Source organism: Suncus etruscus, chromosome 3 (genome assembly GCF_024139225.1).
Source record: "Suncus etruscus isolate mSunEtr1 chromosome 3, mSunEtr1.pri.cur, whole genome shotgun sequence".
In the NCBI taxonomy this organism is placed as follows: Eukaryota; Metazoa; Chordata; class Mammalia; order Eulipotyphla; family Soricidae; genus Suncus; species Suncus etruscus.
The window spans coordinates 164,352,486-164,366,336 of NC_064850.1; the positions used below are offsets into that span (position 1 = coordinate 164,352,486).

At 40.5% G+C, this 13,851-nt stretch overlaps 2 protein-coding genes across 4 annotated transcripts in view; one reads left to right on the forward strand and one right to left on the reverse strand.

The window, feature by feature from the left end:
* The window catches only part of RPRD1A (regulation of nuclear pre-mRNA domain containing 1A), a 1,137,547-nt gene that overhangs the window by 259,881 nt on the left and 863,815 nt on the right, over positions 1 to 13,851 (reverse strand). The window lies entirely within an intron of this gene.
* Positions 1 to 13,851, forward strand: part of FHOD3 (formin homology 2 domain containing 3) — a 514,974-nt gene that overhangs the window by 27,735 nt on the left and 473,388 nt on the right. The gene's annotated exons all lie outside the window — the stretch shown is intronic.

The window sequence follows — 13,851 nt, forward strand, 5'->3', positions numbered from 1 at the left end:
TTGGTGGTTTTGAATCCTGGCATCCCATATGGTCCCCTGATCCTGCCAGGAGTAACCCCTGAGCGCTGCTGGGTGTGGCCCAAAAACAAAACAAAACAAAACAAAAAAAGAAATTACTCTGGTAGTACTCAAGGTATCATATGAGATTCCGGAGACTGAACCTAGGTTGGCTTGTGTGCAAGGCAAATGTCCTACCCACTATACTATTGCTCTGGCCCTGCAAACTTTTAAAGAGGTATTTTCTATCATTTTAGTTTGTGTGTATTTATGGTATATGCTTTGCAAAGTAACCCAAGAATTATTTTTTATTTGATCCAAATTTAATTAATTGCATGGTACTGTCTAGTCTCTGAGGCTCCCTCTTCACTCCCCCCCCCCCATACTGTTTCCTTCCAAAATTCGTTGCTTTTTTAAGAAGTCAGACTGAGAGATTGCAAGTCTGAGAAGGGCTAAATGTCAATTCATAATGCTTAGGAGAAAAATTGAGGATTCAGGACTAGTAAAGGTGAAGAAATTCTAGAGATACCTATATACTTTCAGTTGGGAACCATGAAAGACTATATTTGAAGAGGAAGGACTCACTAAAAATAGCCAACTTTATAAAGTCTGAAACCTAACCTCAAATTAGTTGACCAGAAATAGACCAAGTTTATATACAGCTCAGCCCCTGATTGAATTATGATGATCTGTTCCTAATCTCGTTGCCTGTTACAAATTTAAGACAATAATAAAATTATGTAACAATATTTATATCTTTAGGCTATTTTTTTTTCTTTTTGGCTACACATGGCAATGCTCAGGACTTACTCCTTGCTTTGTGCTCAGGGATTACTCCGGTTGGCTTGGGGGAACCATAGTGTGTCCAGAATAGAAAAAGATAAAATTTAAGAGGAACATTCACAAAAAATGTGTGATACACATAGCAAAATATGCATGTCATTGGGATAACGGAAAAATAATGGGAGAAGCAAAATTTTAACAGGTCTTAATAGAATTGCCCAGCACATATAAAAATACAAAGTCAAAGACTAAAGAAGTTCTATGAACCCCAAGCAGGATAATATCAAGAAAACCATATACATGTTATTAAAACTTTTGAAGTACAAAGACAAAAAGAGAATATAAAAGCAGCCAGAGGAAATGACTTTATATCTTTTTACTTTGAAGAAGCAACCGGAAGATTAATTACCATGTTCATAATGGAAATAATGGAAGCTCAAAGACAATGAAATGTACCTTGTATTGGTGAAGAAAGATAGATGCCGAGTATAATTTTTTTACTTAACTTTTTACAATCATATTATTAACATAAAAAATAATATGATTTTTAAAAGACTAATTTATGTGGAGGATACACATACTATAAATATGAAAATGAGTTGTTCAGAAAGAGGCATAAGGATCAAGGCTCTAGCTCAAGTCGTAGAACCCATGACAAATACATGGAAGCCTCAGGTTCAATTCCTGGTACTGTATGGTTCTCTGGGTACCACGAGGTATGGCCATAAAGCAAAGAAGCAAGATGGGCTGGAGTGATAGCTTGAACACATGCTTTGCATACAGGAGGCCTAGATCCTTGGTACTATATGATTCACCTGTGTACCTCTGGGAGTAACCTCCAGAGGCACCAAGGTGAGAATGGCTGGATAAGACCCCAAAACCATCCACAACACAAACAACAACAAGAAGAGGCAAATGACACAACATAGAAGTATGTGGGAGGAGGCAATGAAGAGCAATGAGTGAGGTAAATGCATATGTAAATCTAAATGAATAAGATTTTATAAAACAATTTCTCATGGCATTAAAGTGAATGTAAAAGCAAAATAGACAATATACAATAGTATAGAATAAAGGGGCAAGTAGAATTAAAGTGTTTTAAAGTCCTGGGGAATGGAAAAAGTACAAATTGATGATAAGTTCAGGATACTATTTCCACAATAATTCCTAAAATAACAGTAAAATAATATAAAGTTAACAAGCTAATAGAGGCAAAGGTAATATTAAACATATTAGATTAACCAAAGAAGATTAAATTTGAGAGAACTGAAACAAAGGAACATTGCATAGGACAAATAGAAACCAGATAGAATATAGATTTAAATTCAAATGTATTAGTAAGGACATGAAATGAAACTAGGCTAAATATTCCAACGAAACTCTGTAATTATCAAATTTAATTTAAGAAAGCTCAGGGAAATCCAACAAAATGATGCTTATACAAACGTCTTAGATATAGGTACCTAGGAAGACTGCTAATAAATAAATGGGAAAAACTGTACCATTTATATCTAAACCACAGAGTCAGTAACACTGAAAATGAGATCCAAAATTTAAGAACCAACCTTAAAAGTGTGTCTGGGAATAGGGGTGGATGGGTGGGAGTGAACTTAGGAACCTTGGTGGAGGGAAGAGACATTGGTGGTGGGTTGGAACTGAAATAGTATGTCTAAAACCCAACTATGAATAACTTTGTAAATCACAGTGCTTTAATGAAAGTATACCATGTCAATCAGGTGATACAGCAAACAAAATACATAGTAGACCTTAAGGCAAAAACATTACAAGATACAAAGAAGGTCAGTCAGCCAAGATGATACCAGAAACCTAAATTGGCTAAAATGTATAATACAACATTTGCCATGACTGTAAAGACAAATAAGCAATTTTATGATTAGAGTGGGGTTTTAACATACTTTCTTTCAGTAATCGATAGCAGAATTTGACCAAAACCACTTGTTTGGTTATAGAAGATTTGAACAGTAGTAATGGCTATTAACTATTAATAAGAACACTATTAATTGACATATATAAACCATTACACCCAACAATTGCAGAACACACAATTTTTTTTTTAACAAGGGCTCATGGAACTCTTGCCAACTTTATTTTGTACATGTCTTCATAACTGAAATGATAAACAAAGTCATCCTCATAGAGAAATTTCCTCACTTGTGAACTCTACTAAGAATTTTTTTTTTTTTTTTTTTTGGTTTTTGGGCCACACCCGGTGATGCTCAGGGGTTACTCCTGGCTATGCACTCAGAAGTCGCTCCTGGCTTGGGGGACCATATGGGACACCAGGGGATCGAACCTCGGTCCATCCAAGGTTAGCGCAGGCAAGGCAGACACCTTACCTCTGGCGCCACCGCCCGGCCCAAAGAATTTTTAAATGGAGTCTTAATATACAGAATTAAAAAAATTACTGATGGTTGAATTTCAGTCATATAATGTACCAACACTCATCTCATTACTAGTGTTTATTTCCTGCCACCGGTTTTCCAGTTTCTCTTCCATCCCTGCCCCCACCCAACTACCCCCCACTTTCCTCTTTTTTTCCTCTTAGGCAACAAGGTTTGTAATACAGTAATTGAAAGGGTAACATGCATAATATATCAAAAAAATTTTCCCTGCCCAGTATAACAAAAATTTTTTTTTGGTTTTAGGGCCAAGCCTGGCAGTACTCAGTAGTTACTTCTGGCTCTGCACTCAGAAATTGCTCCTGGCAGGATCAGGGGACCATATGGGTTGCTTGGGATTGAACCCCTGTCTGTCCTGGGTCAGCAGCATGCAAGGCAAATGCCCTATCACTGTGCTGGAGTGATCCAGCCCTCAATATACCAAACAATTTTTTAATTAGTTTCTTTATTTAAGCACCTTGATTACAAACATGATTGTTGTTGGATTTCAGTCATGGGAAGAACATCCCCCTTCAGCAGTGCAACATTCCCATCACCAATGTCCCAAATTTTCTTCCTCTCCACCCCATCCCAGCCTGTACTCTAGACAGGCTTTCTACTTTCCTCATTCATTCACATTGTTATGTAGTTCTCTAATGTTCTCAATGTAGTTCTCTAACTGTACCCATCACTCTTTGTGGTGAGCTTCATGTAGTGAGCTGGAACTTTCAGTCCTCCTCTCTTTTGTCTCTGAAAATTATTGCAAGAATGTCTTTTATTTTTCTTAAGACCCATAGATGAGTGAGATTATTCTGTGTCTATCTCTCTCCCTCTGACTTATTTCACTCAGTGTAATAGAGTCCATGAACATCCATGTATAGGAAAATTTAATGACTTCATCTTTCCTGATGGCTGCATAATATTCCATTGTGTATACGTACCACCGTTTCTTTAGTCATTCATTTGTTGAAGGGCATCTTGGTTGTTTCCAGAGTCTGGCTATTGTAAATAGCTCTGCAATGAATATAGGTGTGAGGAAGGGATTTTTATATCGTATTTTTGTCTTCCTAGGGTATATCCCTAGGAGTGGAATATACCAAAGTTTTAAGAAAAAATAGCATTAATCTTTTATCAAAACCGCTAGAGAATAGAAAAAAGTGTTGAGCATTTCTCAACTTACTTTATGAGGTGAACATAGACTTGATCCTCAAACCAAACACACACACAAAAACTGCATAGGTCAATCTTTGTCATAATGACAAAAAACAACTCAAAGTAAAATGCTGGCAAAACAAACTTAGTGATGTAGACATCTCCAGGCATAGCGAGTCCTTCAATGTCCTGGTCTTTGAGGAGCCTCTGTGGACCAAGATGTAAGGAAGTAGCTGAGCTTGTGGTCGTTTTCCCCTTGGCAACACCACCTCCATTGTCTCCTTTCATCCATGATAGATGATGCTGGAGGGTGTGGAGTGCTGTGGGCTAAAGGAAGGAAACCAAAGATTCCTTGGTCTCTCTTTCTCTCTCCCACCTCACCACAGTTCTTTTCTTCCTCTGTTGCAGAGTCTGAATTCTTTCAAGGGAACCCACACCCACAGATGAAAAAAGACAGAAGCACATTTATTTTTAAAAAAAGGACAGATGCAAATTAGAATTTTGTAGACTGAGACACAAATGCTAAGAGTTAAGAGTGTAGGAGAGCTTAGACCCAGTGGGCAGTGGAGAGAGTTTCTTTCAGCCGGCAAGAATTCCATTTTCAGAAATGGGAAACCTGTCTTAAAAACTATTCAAAGACTGTTTTATGGGTTGAATACTTGTATCAGCTTCTCACCTCAAGTTCTTATGTTAAACTTACCATCGTCCATTCAGAGATGGTCTTTGGAGAAGCAGTAGGATTTGGTGATGGGGGTGGGCCCATCTTGTTCCTTCTGCTCTGAGGGATGCCATGTGAGCTCACAGTGAGGGGGTGCTGTCTGCAAGCCTGGGAGAGGGTCCTTAGCAAGGACAGAACCTGCTACCACACTGGTTTTGGACTTCTTAGCTTCTAACGGATAAATATCTATTGATTTGTCTTTTAACCTCTGGTGTTTTGTTGTAGAAGCCTCAACTGATTGAGATGGGACTTAAGAACTCATTGGTTCAGTGGCATTGATTTCTCCAAACTGAGCATGACAGTTTTGAATCCTGCAGCATGTTTTATCTGTGGAGTATGATGGGCTGGGACCACTTGACTGTCCAGCCACTCCATCTTTTGTGAACATAGTGGCTTGAGTTAAAACGAAAAATTCCTTGTTGTTTTAACTTGTTGACACTGGTGCTGTAGTTTGTGTTAACTCAACCATGTTCAAGTTTGAGCTACTAGTGTCAATGTGTTGGGCCAATGTTATTCTAATAAAGAAAAGTCCTTGTAAGCATGAAGGTTCTGCAAGGTGATGGGAAAGTCAAGGAAGAAAATAAGAAACCCTGAGTTTATGGGAACTGAAAAACTCAAATATGCATGACGTGGTGCTGTAATTAGGTGACTTCCAAGCCACAGCTTTTCTTTAAATTTTGCTTTTTTTCAATCTAATGAGATACTTTGAGAACACTACTCCAAAAAAAAAATAGTTTTAAGAGTATTTATCCTTTGTTCTTTTTCTTGGTTTTTGCTTCTCATGTATTAAGTTGAAGTTGAGTACTATTTTCTTTGATTTAACAGAGAATGTATCTGTCTGGTGTAGATTTTTTTCTTCACATATTTTATTATTAATGAAATAGTTAAAATCAGTATATATATTTGTTGTTGTTGTTTTTGGGTCACACCCAATGGTGCTCAATGGTTACTCCTGGCTCTGCATGTAGAAATTACTCCTGGTGGTGCTCAGGGTGGTCAAGGGGACCATATATGGTGCCAGGGGTCAAACCTGGATTGGCCACATGCAAAGCAAGTATCCTATCCTCTGTACTGTCTTTTTAGCATCTATGTCTGAGAGAATAATACCAAATTATTGAATTTGTGGAAAATGTATGAAGGCTCTTTAGTTTTGGGCCATTCCTGGTGGTATTCAGGGCTTGCTTTTGGTTCTGTGATCAGGGTGTTTATGTCGTCAGCAAGGATCACTCCTGAAAGTACTCAGGGTACATGTGGTGCTGGGGTTTGAACCTGTCAGTCAAGCTCTTTATCCTCTGTACTATCTCTCCCACCCTCCAAACATTTTTTTATTTCTCTCTAGCTTTAGAACTCAGGGACTCAGCCAAGCTTGCCTTTGCCACTGTTCACTGTTTCTTTTCTCTGAGTCTGGTGTTTTTCATCTAGTAATTCAAGAGTTTTTTCTTCTGTCATGACTGTTATCTGCTAACTGGCCAAAAATAGGCACAAAATCACTTGCTTTCCGTGGTATCTTTTCAAAGTGTGTCAGAGCTTGGCTGCTAATTTGGGCGCAGCTGAGAAGACTGACAGATAGCCTGAGTTTCCCAGGGAACCCACGTTGCTCTCCAATGTTGCAGGGTCATTTCTGTCCATGCTTCAAGGTCTGTATAGGATGCTGGGGATCATATCCAGGCTAGCTGTATGCAAGGCAAATACCCTATCCACTGTGCTATCACTGCAGCCCAATCTCGGGAAATTCTTGCTAGTGATTTCTTTAACTATTCCTTATTTCCTTTATCACCCTTGCCCTCCTGTTCTCCCGGGACTCTGATCATTCTTCCATTGCTCCTCTTGAACTCCTCCCAGGCCACCAAACCCATCAGGGTGATCTGAGTAACCTCCAGTACCGCAGGGCTCAAGAAGCTCAATATATATATCTTCAGACTATTCCTTTGGTCTGTTATATCAAAAGGCTGATATTGTAGGCACTAATTGTTTCTTTTTTTTTTTTTTTTTTTTTTTTTTTTTTTTTTTTATTTTTTATCTTTATTTAAACACCGTGATTACAAACATGATTATAGTTGTATGATTACAGTCATGTAAAGAGCACCCCCCCTTCACCGGTGTAACATTCCCACCACCAATTTCCCAGATCTCCCTCCTCCCCACCCCCCTACACCTGTACTCGAGACAGGCTTTCTACTTCCCTCATTCATTCACATTTTATGATAGTTTTCAGTGTAGTCATCTCTGCAACTGCACTCATCACTCTATGTGATGAGCTGCATGTCCTGAGCTGCACCTACCAGCCCTCATCTCTCTTGTCTCTGAGATATTGTTAAAAATGTCCTTCATTTTTCTTAAAGCCCATAGATGAGTGAAACCATTCTGCGTCTTTCTCTCTCCCTCTGACTTACTTCACTCAGCATAATAGATTCCATGTACATCCATGTATTGGAAAATTTCATGACTTCATCTCTCCTGATGGCTGCATAGTATTCCATTGTGTATATGTACCACAGTTTCTTCAGCCACTCATCTGTTGAAGGGCATCTTGGTTGTTTCCAGAGTCTGGCTATTGTAAATAGCGCTGCAATGAATATAGGAGTAAGGAAGGGTTTTTTGTATTGTATTTTTGTGTTTCTTGGGTATATTCCTAGGAGTGGTATAGCTGGATCGTATGGAAGCTCAATTTCCAGTTTGTGAAGGAATCTCCATATCGCTTTCCATAAAGGTTGTACTAGACGGCATTCCCACCAGCAGTGAAAAAGAGTTCCTTTCTCTCCACATCCCCGCCAGCACTGCTTGTTTTCCTTTCTTGTGATGTGTGCCAATCTCAGTGGCGTGAGGTGGTACCTCATAGTAGTTTTGATTTGCATCTCCCTGACGATTAGTGATGTTGAACATCTTTTCATGTGCCTTTTGGCCATTTGCCTTTCTTCTTTTTCAAAGTGTCTGTTCATTTCTTCTCCCCATTTTTTGATGGGGTTAGTTGTTTTTTTCTTGTATAGTTCTGTCAGTACCTTGTAAATTTTGGATATTAGCCCTTTATCTGATGTGTATTGGGTGAATAATTTCTCCCACTCAGTGGGTGGCCTTTGTATTCTGGGCGCTATTTCCTTTGAGATGCAGAAGCTTTTCAGCTTAATATAGTCCCATCTGTTTATCTCTGCTTCCACTTGCTTGGAAAGTGCTGTCTCCTCCTTAAAGATGCCTTTAGTCTCAATGTCCTGGAGTGTTTCACCTACATGTTGTTCTATATACCTTATAGTTTCAGTTCTGATATCAAGGTCTTTAATCCATTTGGATTTTACCTTTGTATATGGTGTTAGCTGGGGGTCTGAGTTCGCTTTTTTGCAAGTGGTTAACCAGTTGTGCCAACACCACTTGTTGAATAGGCTTTCCCTGCTCCATTTAGGATTTTTTGCTCCTTTATCAAAAACAAGGTGGTTATATGTCTGAGGAACCTTCTCTGAGTACTCAAGCCTATTCCACTGATCTGAGGGTCTGTTTTTATTCCAATACCATGCTGTTTTTATAACTGTTGCTTTGTAATACAACTTAAAATTGGGGAAAGTAATGCCTCCCATATTCCTTTTCCCAAGGAGTGCTTTAGCTATTCGAGGTTGTTTGTTGTTCCAGATGAATTTCAGAAGTATTTGATCCACTTCTTTGAAAAATGTCATGGGTATCTTTAGAGGAATCGCGTTAAATCTGTACAATGCTTTTGGAAGTATTGCCATTTTAATGATGTTGATCCTGCCAATCCATGAGCATGGTATGTGTTTCCATTTCCGCGTGTCCTCTCTTATTTCTTGGAGCAGTGTTTTGTAGTTTTCTTTGTATAGATCCTTCACATCTTTAGTCAGGTTGACTCCAAGATATTTGAGTTTGTGTGGAACTAATGTGAATGGGATTGTTCTCTTAATGTCCATTTCTTCCCTATCATTATTCGTGTATAAAAAGGCCATTGATTTTTGTGTGTTAATTTTGTATCCTGCCACTTTGCTATACAAATCTATTATTTCTAGAAGCTTTTTGGTAGAGTCTTTAGGGTTTTCTAAGTAGAGTATCATGTCATCTGCAAACAGTGAGAGCTTGACTTCTTCCTTTCCTATCTGAATTCCCTTGATATCTTTTTCTTGCCTAATCGCTATAGCAAGTACTTCCAGTGCTATGTTGAATAGGAGTGGTGAGAGAGGACAGCCTTGTCTTGTACCAGAATTTAGAGGAAAGGATTTTAGTTTTTCTCCATTGAGGATAATATTTGCCACTGGCTTCTGGTAGATGGCTTTGACTATATTGAGAAAGGTTCCTTTTATTCCTATCTTGCTGAGAGTTTTAATCAAGAATGGGTGTTGAACCTTATCAAATGCTTTTTCTGCATCTATTGATATGACCATGTGATTTTTATTTTTGTTGTTGTTTATGTTGTGTATTATATTAATAGATTTACGGATGTTAAACCATCCTTGCATTCCTGGGATGAAACCTACTTGATCAAAGTGAATGATCTTCTTGATGAGGCACTGGATCCTGTTCGCCAGGATTTTGTTGAGGATCTTTGCATCTGTGTTCATCAGGGATATTGGTCTGTAATTTTCTTTTTTGGCAGCATCTCTATCAGGTTTTGGTATTAAGGTGATGTTGGCTTCATAAAAGCTATTTGGAAGTATTCCTGTTTTTTCGATTTCATAAAAGAGCCTGGCCAGAATTGGTAGTAGTTCCTCTTGAAAGGTTTGAAAGAATTCATTCGTGAATCCATCAGGGCCTGGGCTTTTGTTTTTGGGTAAATTTTTGATTACAGTTTTAATTTCCTCAATAGTGATGGGGGTGTTTAGATATGCTACCTCTTCTTTATTCAACCGTGGAAGGTTATATGAGTTCAGAAATTTATCCATTTCTTCCAGGTTCTCATATTTAGTGGCATAGAGTTTCTCAAAGTATTCTCTGAATACCCTTTGAATCTCTGCAGTATCTGTAGTGATCTCCCCCTTCTCATTTCTAATACGCGTTATCAAGTTTCTCTCTTTCTTTTGCTTTGTGAGTTTTGCCAATGGTCTATCAATCTTGTTTATTTTTTCAAAGAACCAACTTCTGCTTTCGTTGATCTTTCGGATTGTTTTTTGGGTTTCCACTTCGTTGATTTCTGCTCTCAGCTTTGTTATTTCCTTCTGTCTCCCTATTTTTGGGTCCTTTTGTTGAGCACTTTCTAGTTCTATTAGCTGTGTCATTAAGCTACTCAGGTAAGCTCCTTCTTCCTTCCTGATGTGTGCTTGCAAAGCTATAAATTTTCCTCTCAGTACTGCTTTTGCTGTGTCCCATAAATTCTGATAGTTTGTGTCTTTATTGTCATTTGTTTCCAGGAACCTTTTGATTTCCTCCTTGATTTCATCTCGGACCCACTGGTTATTGAGTATGAGGCTGTTTAACTTTCAGGTGTTAAATTTTTTCTTCTGTGTCCCTTTGCAGTTCACATCTAACTTCAGAGCCTTGTGGTCAGCAAAGGCAGCCTGCAAAATGTCTATCTTTTTTATTTTATGGAGGTATGTTTTATGTGCCAGCACATGATCTATCCTGGAGAATGATCCATGTACATTGGAAAAGAATGTGTATCCAGGTTTCTGAGGATAGAGTGCCCTATATATATCTACTAGGCCTCTTTCATCCATTTCTTTTTGCAGGTCTAGTATATTTTTGTTGGGTTTCCATTTGGTTGACCTATCAAGTGTTGACAAGCCTGTGTTGAGGTCTCCCACAATTATTGTGTTATTATTGATATCCTTCTTCAGATTTGTCAACAATTGTATTAAATACTTTGCTGGACCCTCATTCGGTGCGTATATGTTTAGGAGAGTGATTTCTTCTTGCTGTACAAATCCCTTGATTAGTACATAATATCCATCTTTGTCCCTTACAATTTTTCTGAGTATAAAGTTTGTGTCATCTGATATTAGTATGGCCACCCCCGCTTTTTTAAGGGTGTTGTTTGCTTGAATGATTTTCCTCCAGCCTTTGATTTTGAGTCTATGTTTATTCTGACTATTCAGGTGTGTTTCTTGTAGACAGCAGAAGGTTGGCTTCAGTTTTTTGATCCATTTCGCCACTCTGTGCCTCTTAACTGGTGCATTTAGTCCATTGACATTGAGAGAAATAATTGTCATGGGATTTATTGCCATCTTTGTGTAGAAGTTTGGTGTGTTTTTTGTTCTGTCTTGTTTTTAGAGTAGATCTTTCAGTTTTTCTTTTAAGGCTGGTTTTGAGTCTGCAAAGATTTTGAGCTGTTGTTTATCTGTGAAGCCGTGTATACATCCGTCAAACCTGAAACTTAGTTTTGCTGGGTGCAATATTCTTGGCGAAGCATTTATTTCATTGAGTTTTGCCACTACGTCCCACCACTGCCTTCTGGCCTTGAGTGTTTCTGGTGACAGGTCTGCTGTAAATTTCAAGGATGCTCCGTGGAATGTAATTTCCCTTTTCGATCTTGCTGCTTGCAGTATTCTATCTCTATCGGTGGGTTTCATCATGGTGACTAGGATGTGTCTTGGGGTGTTTCTACTGGGGTCTTTTTTAGCTGGTACTCTTCGGGCATGCAGGATTTGGTCACATGTTTTCTTTAGCTCTGGTAGTTTCTCTGTGATGATGTTCTTAACCATTGATTCTTCCTGAAGATTTTCTTCTTGGGTCTCTGGAACTCCAATGATTCTGAAGTTGTTTCTGTTGAGCTTATCAAAGACTTCTATTTTCATCTTCTCATATTCTTTGAGTAAATTTTCCATTGTCTGATCATTTGATTTGAGGTTTTTTTCTAATCTCTTCTGCTGTGTAAAGTTGTTATGCATCTCATCTTCTAAAGCACTAATTCTATCCTCAGCTGCTGTTAACCTGTTGGAAAACTCATCCATTATGTTCTTCAATTCGTCTATTGAGTTTTTCAGACCTGTTATCTGATCTGATATTTCAGTTTGGAGTTTTCTGATTTCTGTCTTCATATTCTCTTGATTTTTATTAGTGCTCTGATTTATACTTTCTTTGATATCTGATAGCAACCTCCATATTTCGTCTCTAAACTCCATTTCTGAAAGACTGCTTAGGTAGTTGGTCGTTGTTGGGTCATCAGAGTTTCCATCTTCATTCTCTATGGTTGAAGTTGGTCTGCGTAGTCTCCCCATTGTCTCGCTTACGCTGTGGGTTTTTCTACGTGTTGTGGTGGTACTCATTGGCGAGGTGGAGTGCGCGGCCGCGAAGCGCAGCGGAGCGGCCGCGCTCCGGCCCCCAAACACTCACCTCAGCCGAGGCAAGCCGTCAGGGGATGCCTGGGGAGGCCCCCAAGTGTCTGCCAAGCAAAGAAACCAGCACAATCCACAACTCCAACAGAAAACTCACAGCCCCAGCGAGACACGCCTTGAAGAGATTAATGCTGAATCAGGTCAAAGTTCCCAGGTTGATGCAGGCTGGGGGAGGTCCCAAAATGTCTGCCGGGCCTAGGGGTCCAGCAGTCAGCCTGATCTGCAACTCCGGCCCCCAAACACTCACCTCAGCCGAGGCAAGCCGTCAGGGGATGCCTGGGGAGGCCCCCAAGTGTCTGCCAAGCAAAGAAACCAGCACAATCCACAACTCCAACAGAAAACTCACAGCCCCAGCGAGACACGCCTCAGCCGAGGCAAGCCGTCAGGGGATGCCTGGGGAGGCCCCCAAGTGTCTGCCAAGCAAAGAAACCAGCACAATCCACAACTCCAACAGAAAACTCACAGCCCCAGCGAGACACGCCTCAGCCGAGGCAAGCCGTCAGGGGATGCCTGGGGAGGCCCCCAAGTGTCTGCCAAGCAAAGAAACCAGCACAATCCACAACTCCAACAGAAAACTCACAGCCCCAGCGAGACACGCCTCAGCCGAGGCAAGCCGTCAGGGGATGCCTGGGGAGGCCCCCAAGTGTCTGCCAAGCAAAGAAACCAGCACAATCCACAACTCCAACAGAAAACTCACAGCCCCAGCGAGACACGCCTCAGCCGAGGCAAGCCGTCAGGGGATGCCTGGGGAGGCCCCCAAGTGTCTGCCAAGCAAAGAAACCAGCACAATCCACAACTCCAACAGAAAACTCACAGCCCCAGCGAGACACGCCTCAGCCGAGGCAAGCCGTCAGGGGATGCCTGGGGAGGCCCCCAAGTGTCTGCCAAGCAAAGAAACCAGCACAATCCACAACTCCAACAGAAAACTCACAGCCCCAGCGAGACACGCCTCAGCCGAGGCAAGCCGTCAGGGGATGCCTGGGGAGGCCCCCAAGTGTCTGCCAAGCAAAGAACCACTAATTGTTTCTTTACTTTTTTATTTGTTTTGGAGCACACCCCCAGTGCTCAGGGGTCACTCCTAGCTCCTTCCTCAGGACTCACTCCTAGTAGTGCTCAAGAGACCCTATGGGATGCAGGGGACTGAACTCAGGTCTGCCACATGCAAGGCAAATGCCCTGCACACTGTGCTAACACTCTAGTCCCTCTCTGAGTACTACTTGGGGACTCAAAAAGAGAAGCAGAGATGTTTTTAAAGATATTCGTTAAATGACATATGACTCTAGTTCATATTTAGAGACATGTCTCTCAAAGTTCTTTGTTGTCATTAGCCCAATGGCTACATATTTCTTGTTTTTGGTGTTTTTTTTTTTTCGGGCCACACCCATTTGATGCTCAGGGGTTACTCCTGGCTAAGCGCTCAGAAATTGCCCCTGGCTTCGGGGGACCATATGGGACACTGGGGGATCGAACCGCGGTCCTTCCTTCCGTGGTCCTTTTTTGGCTAGCGCTTGCAAGGCAGACACCTTACCTCTAGCGC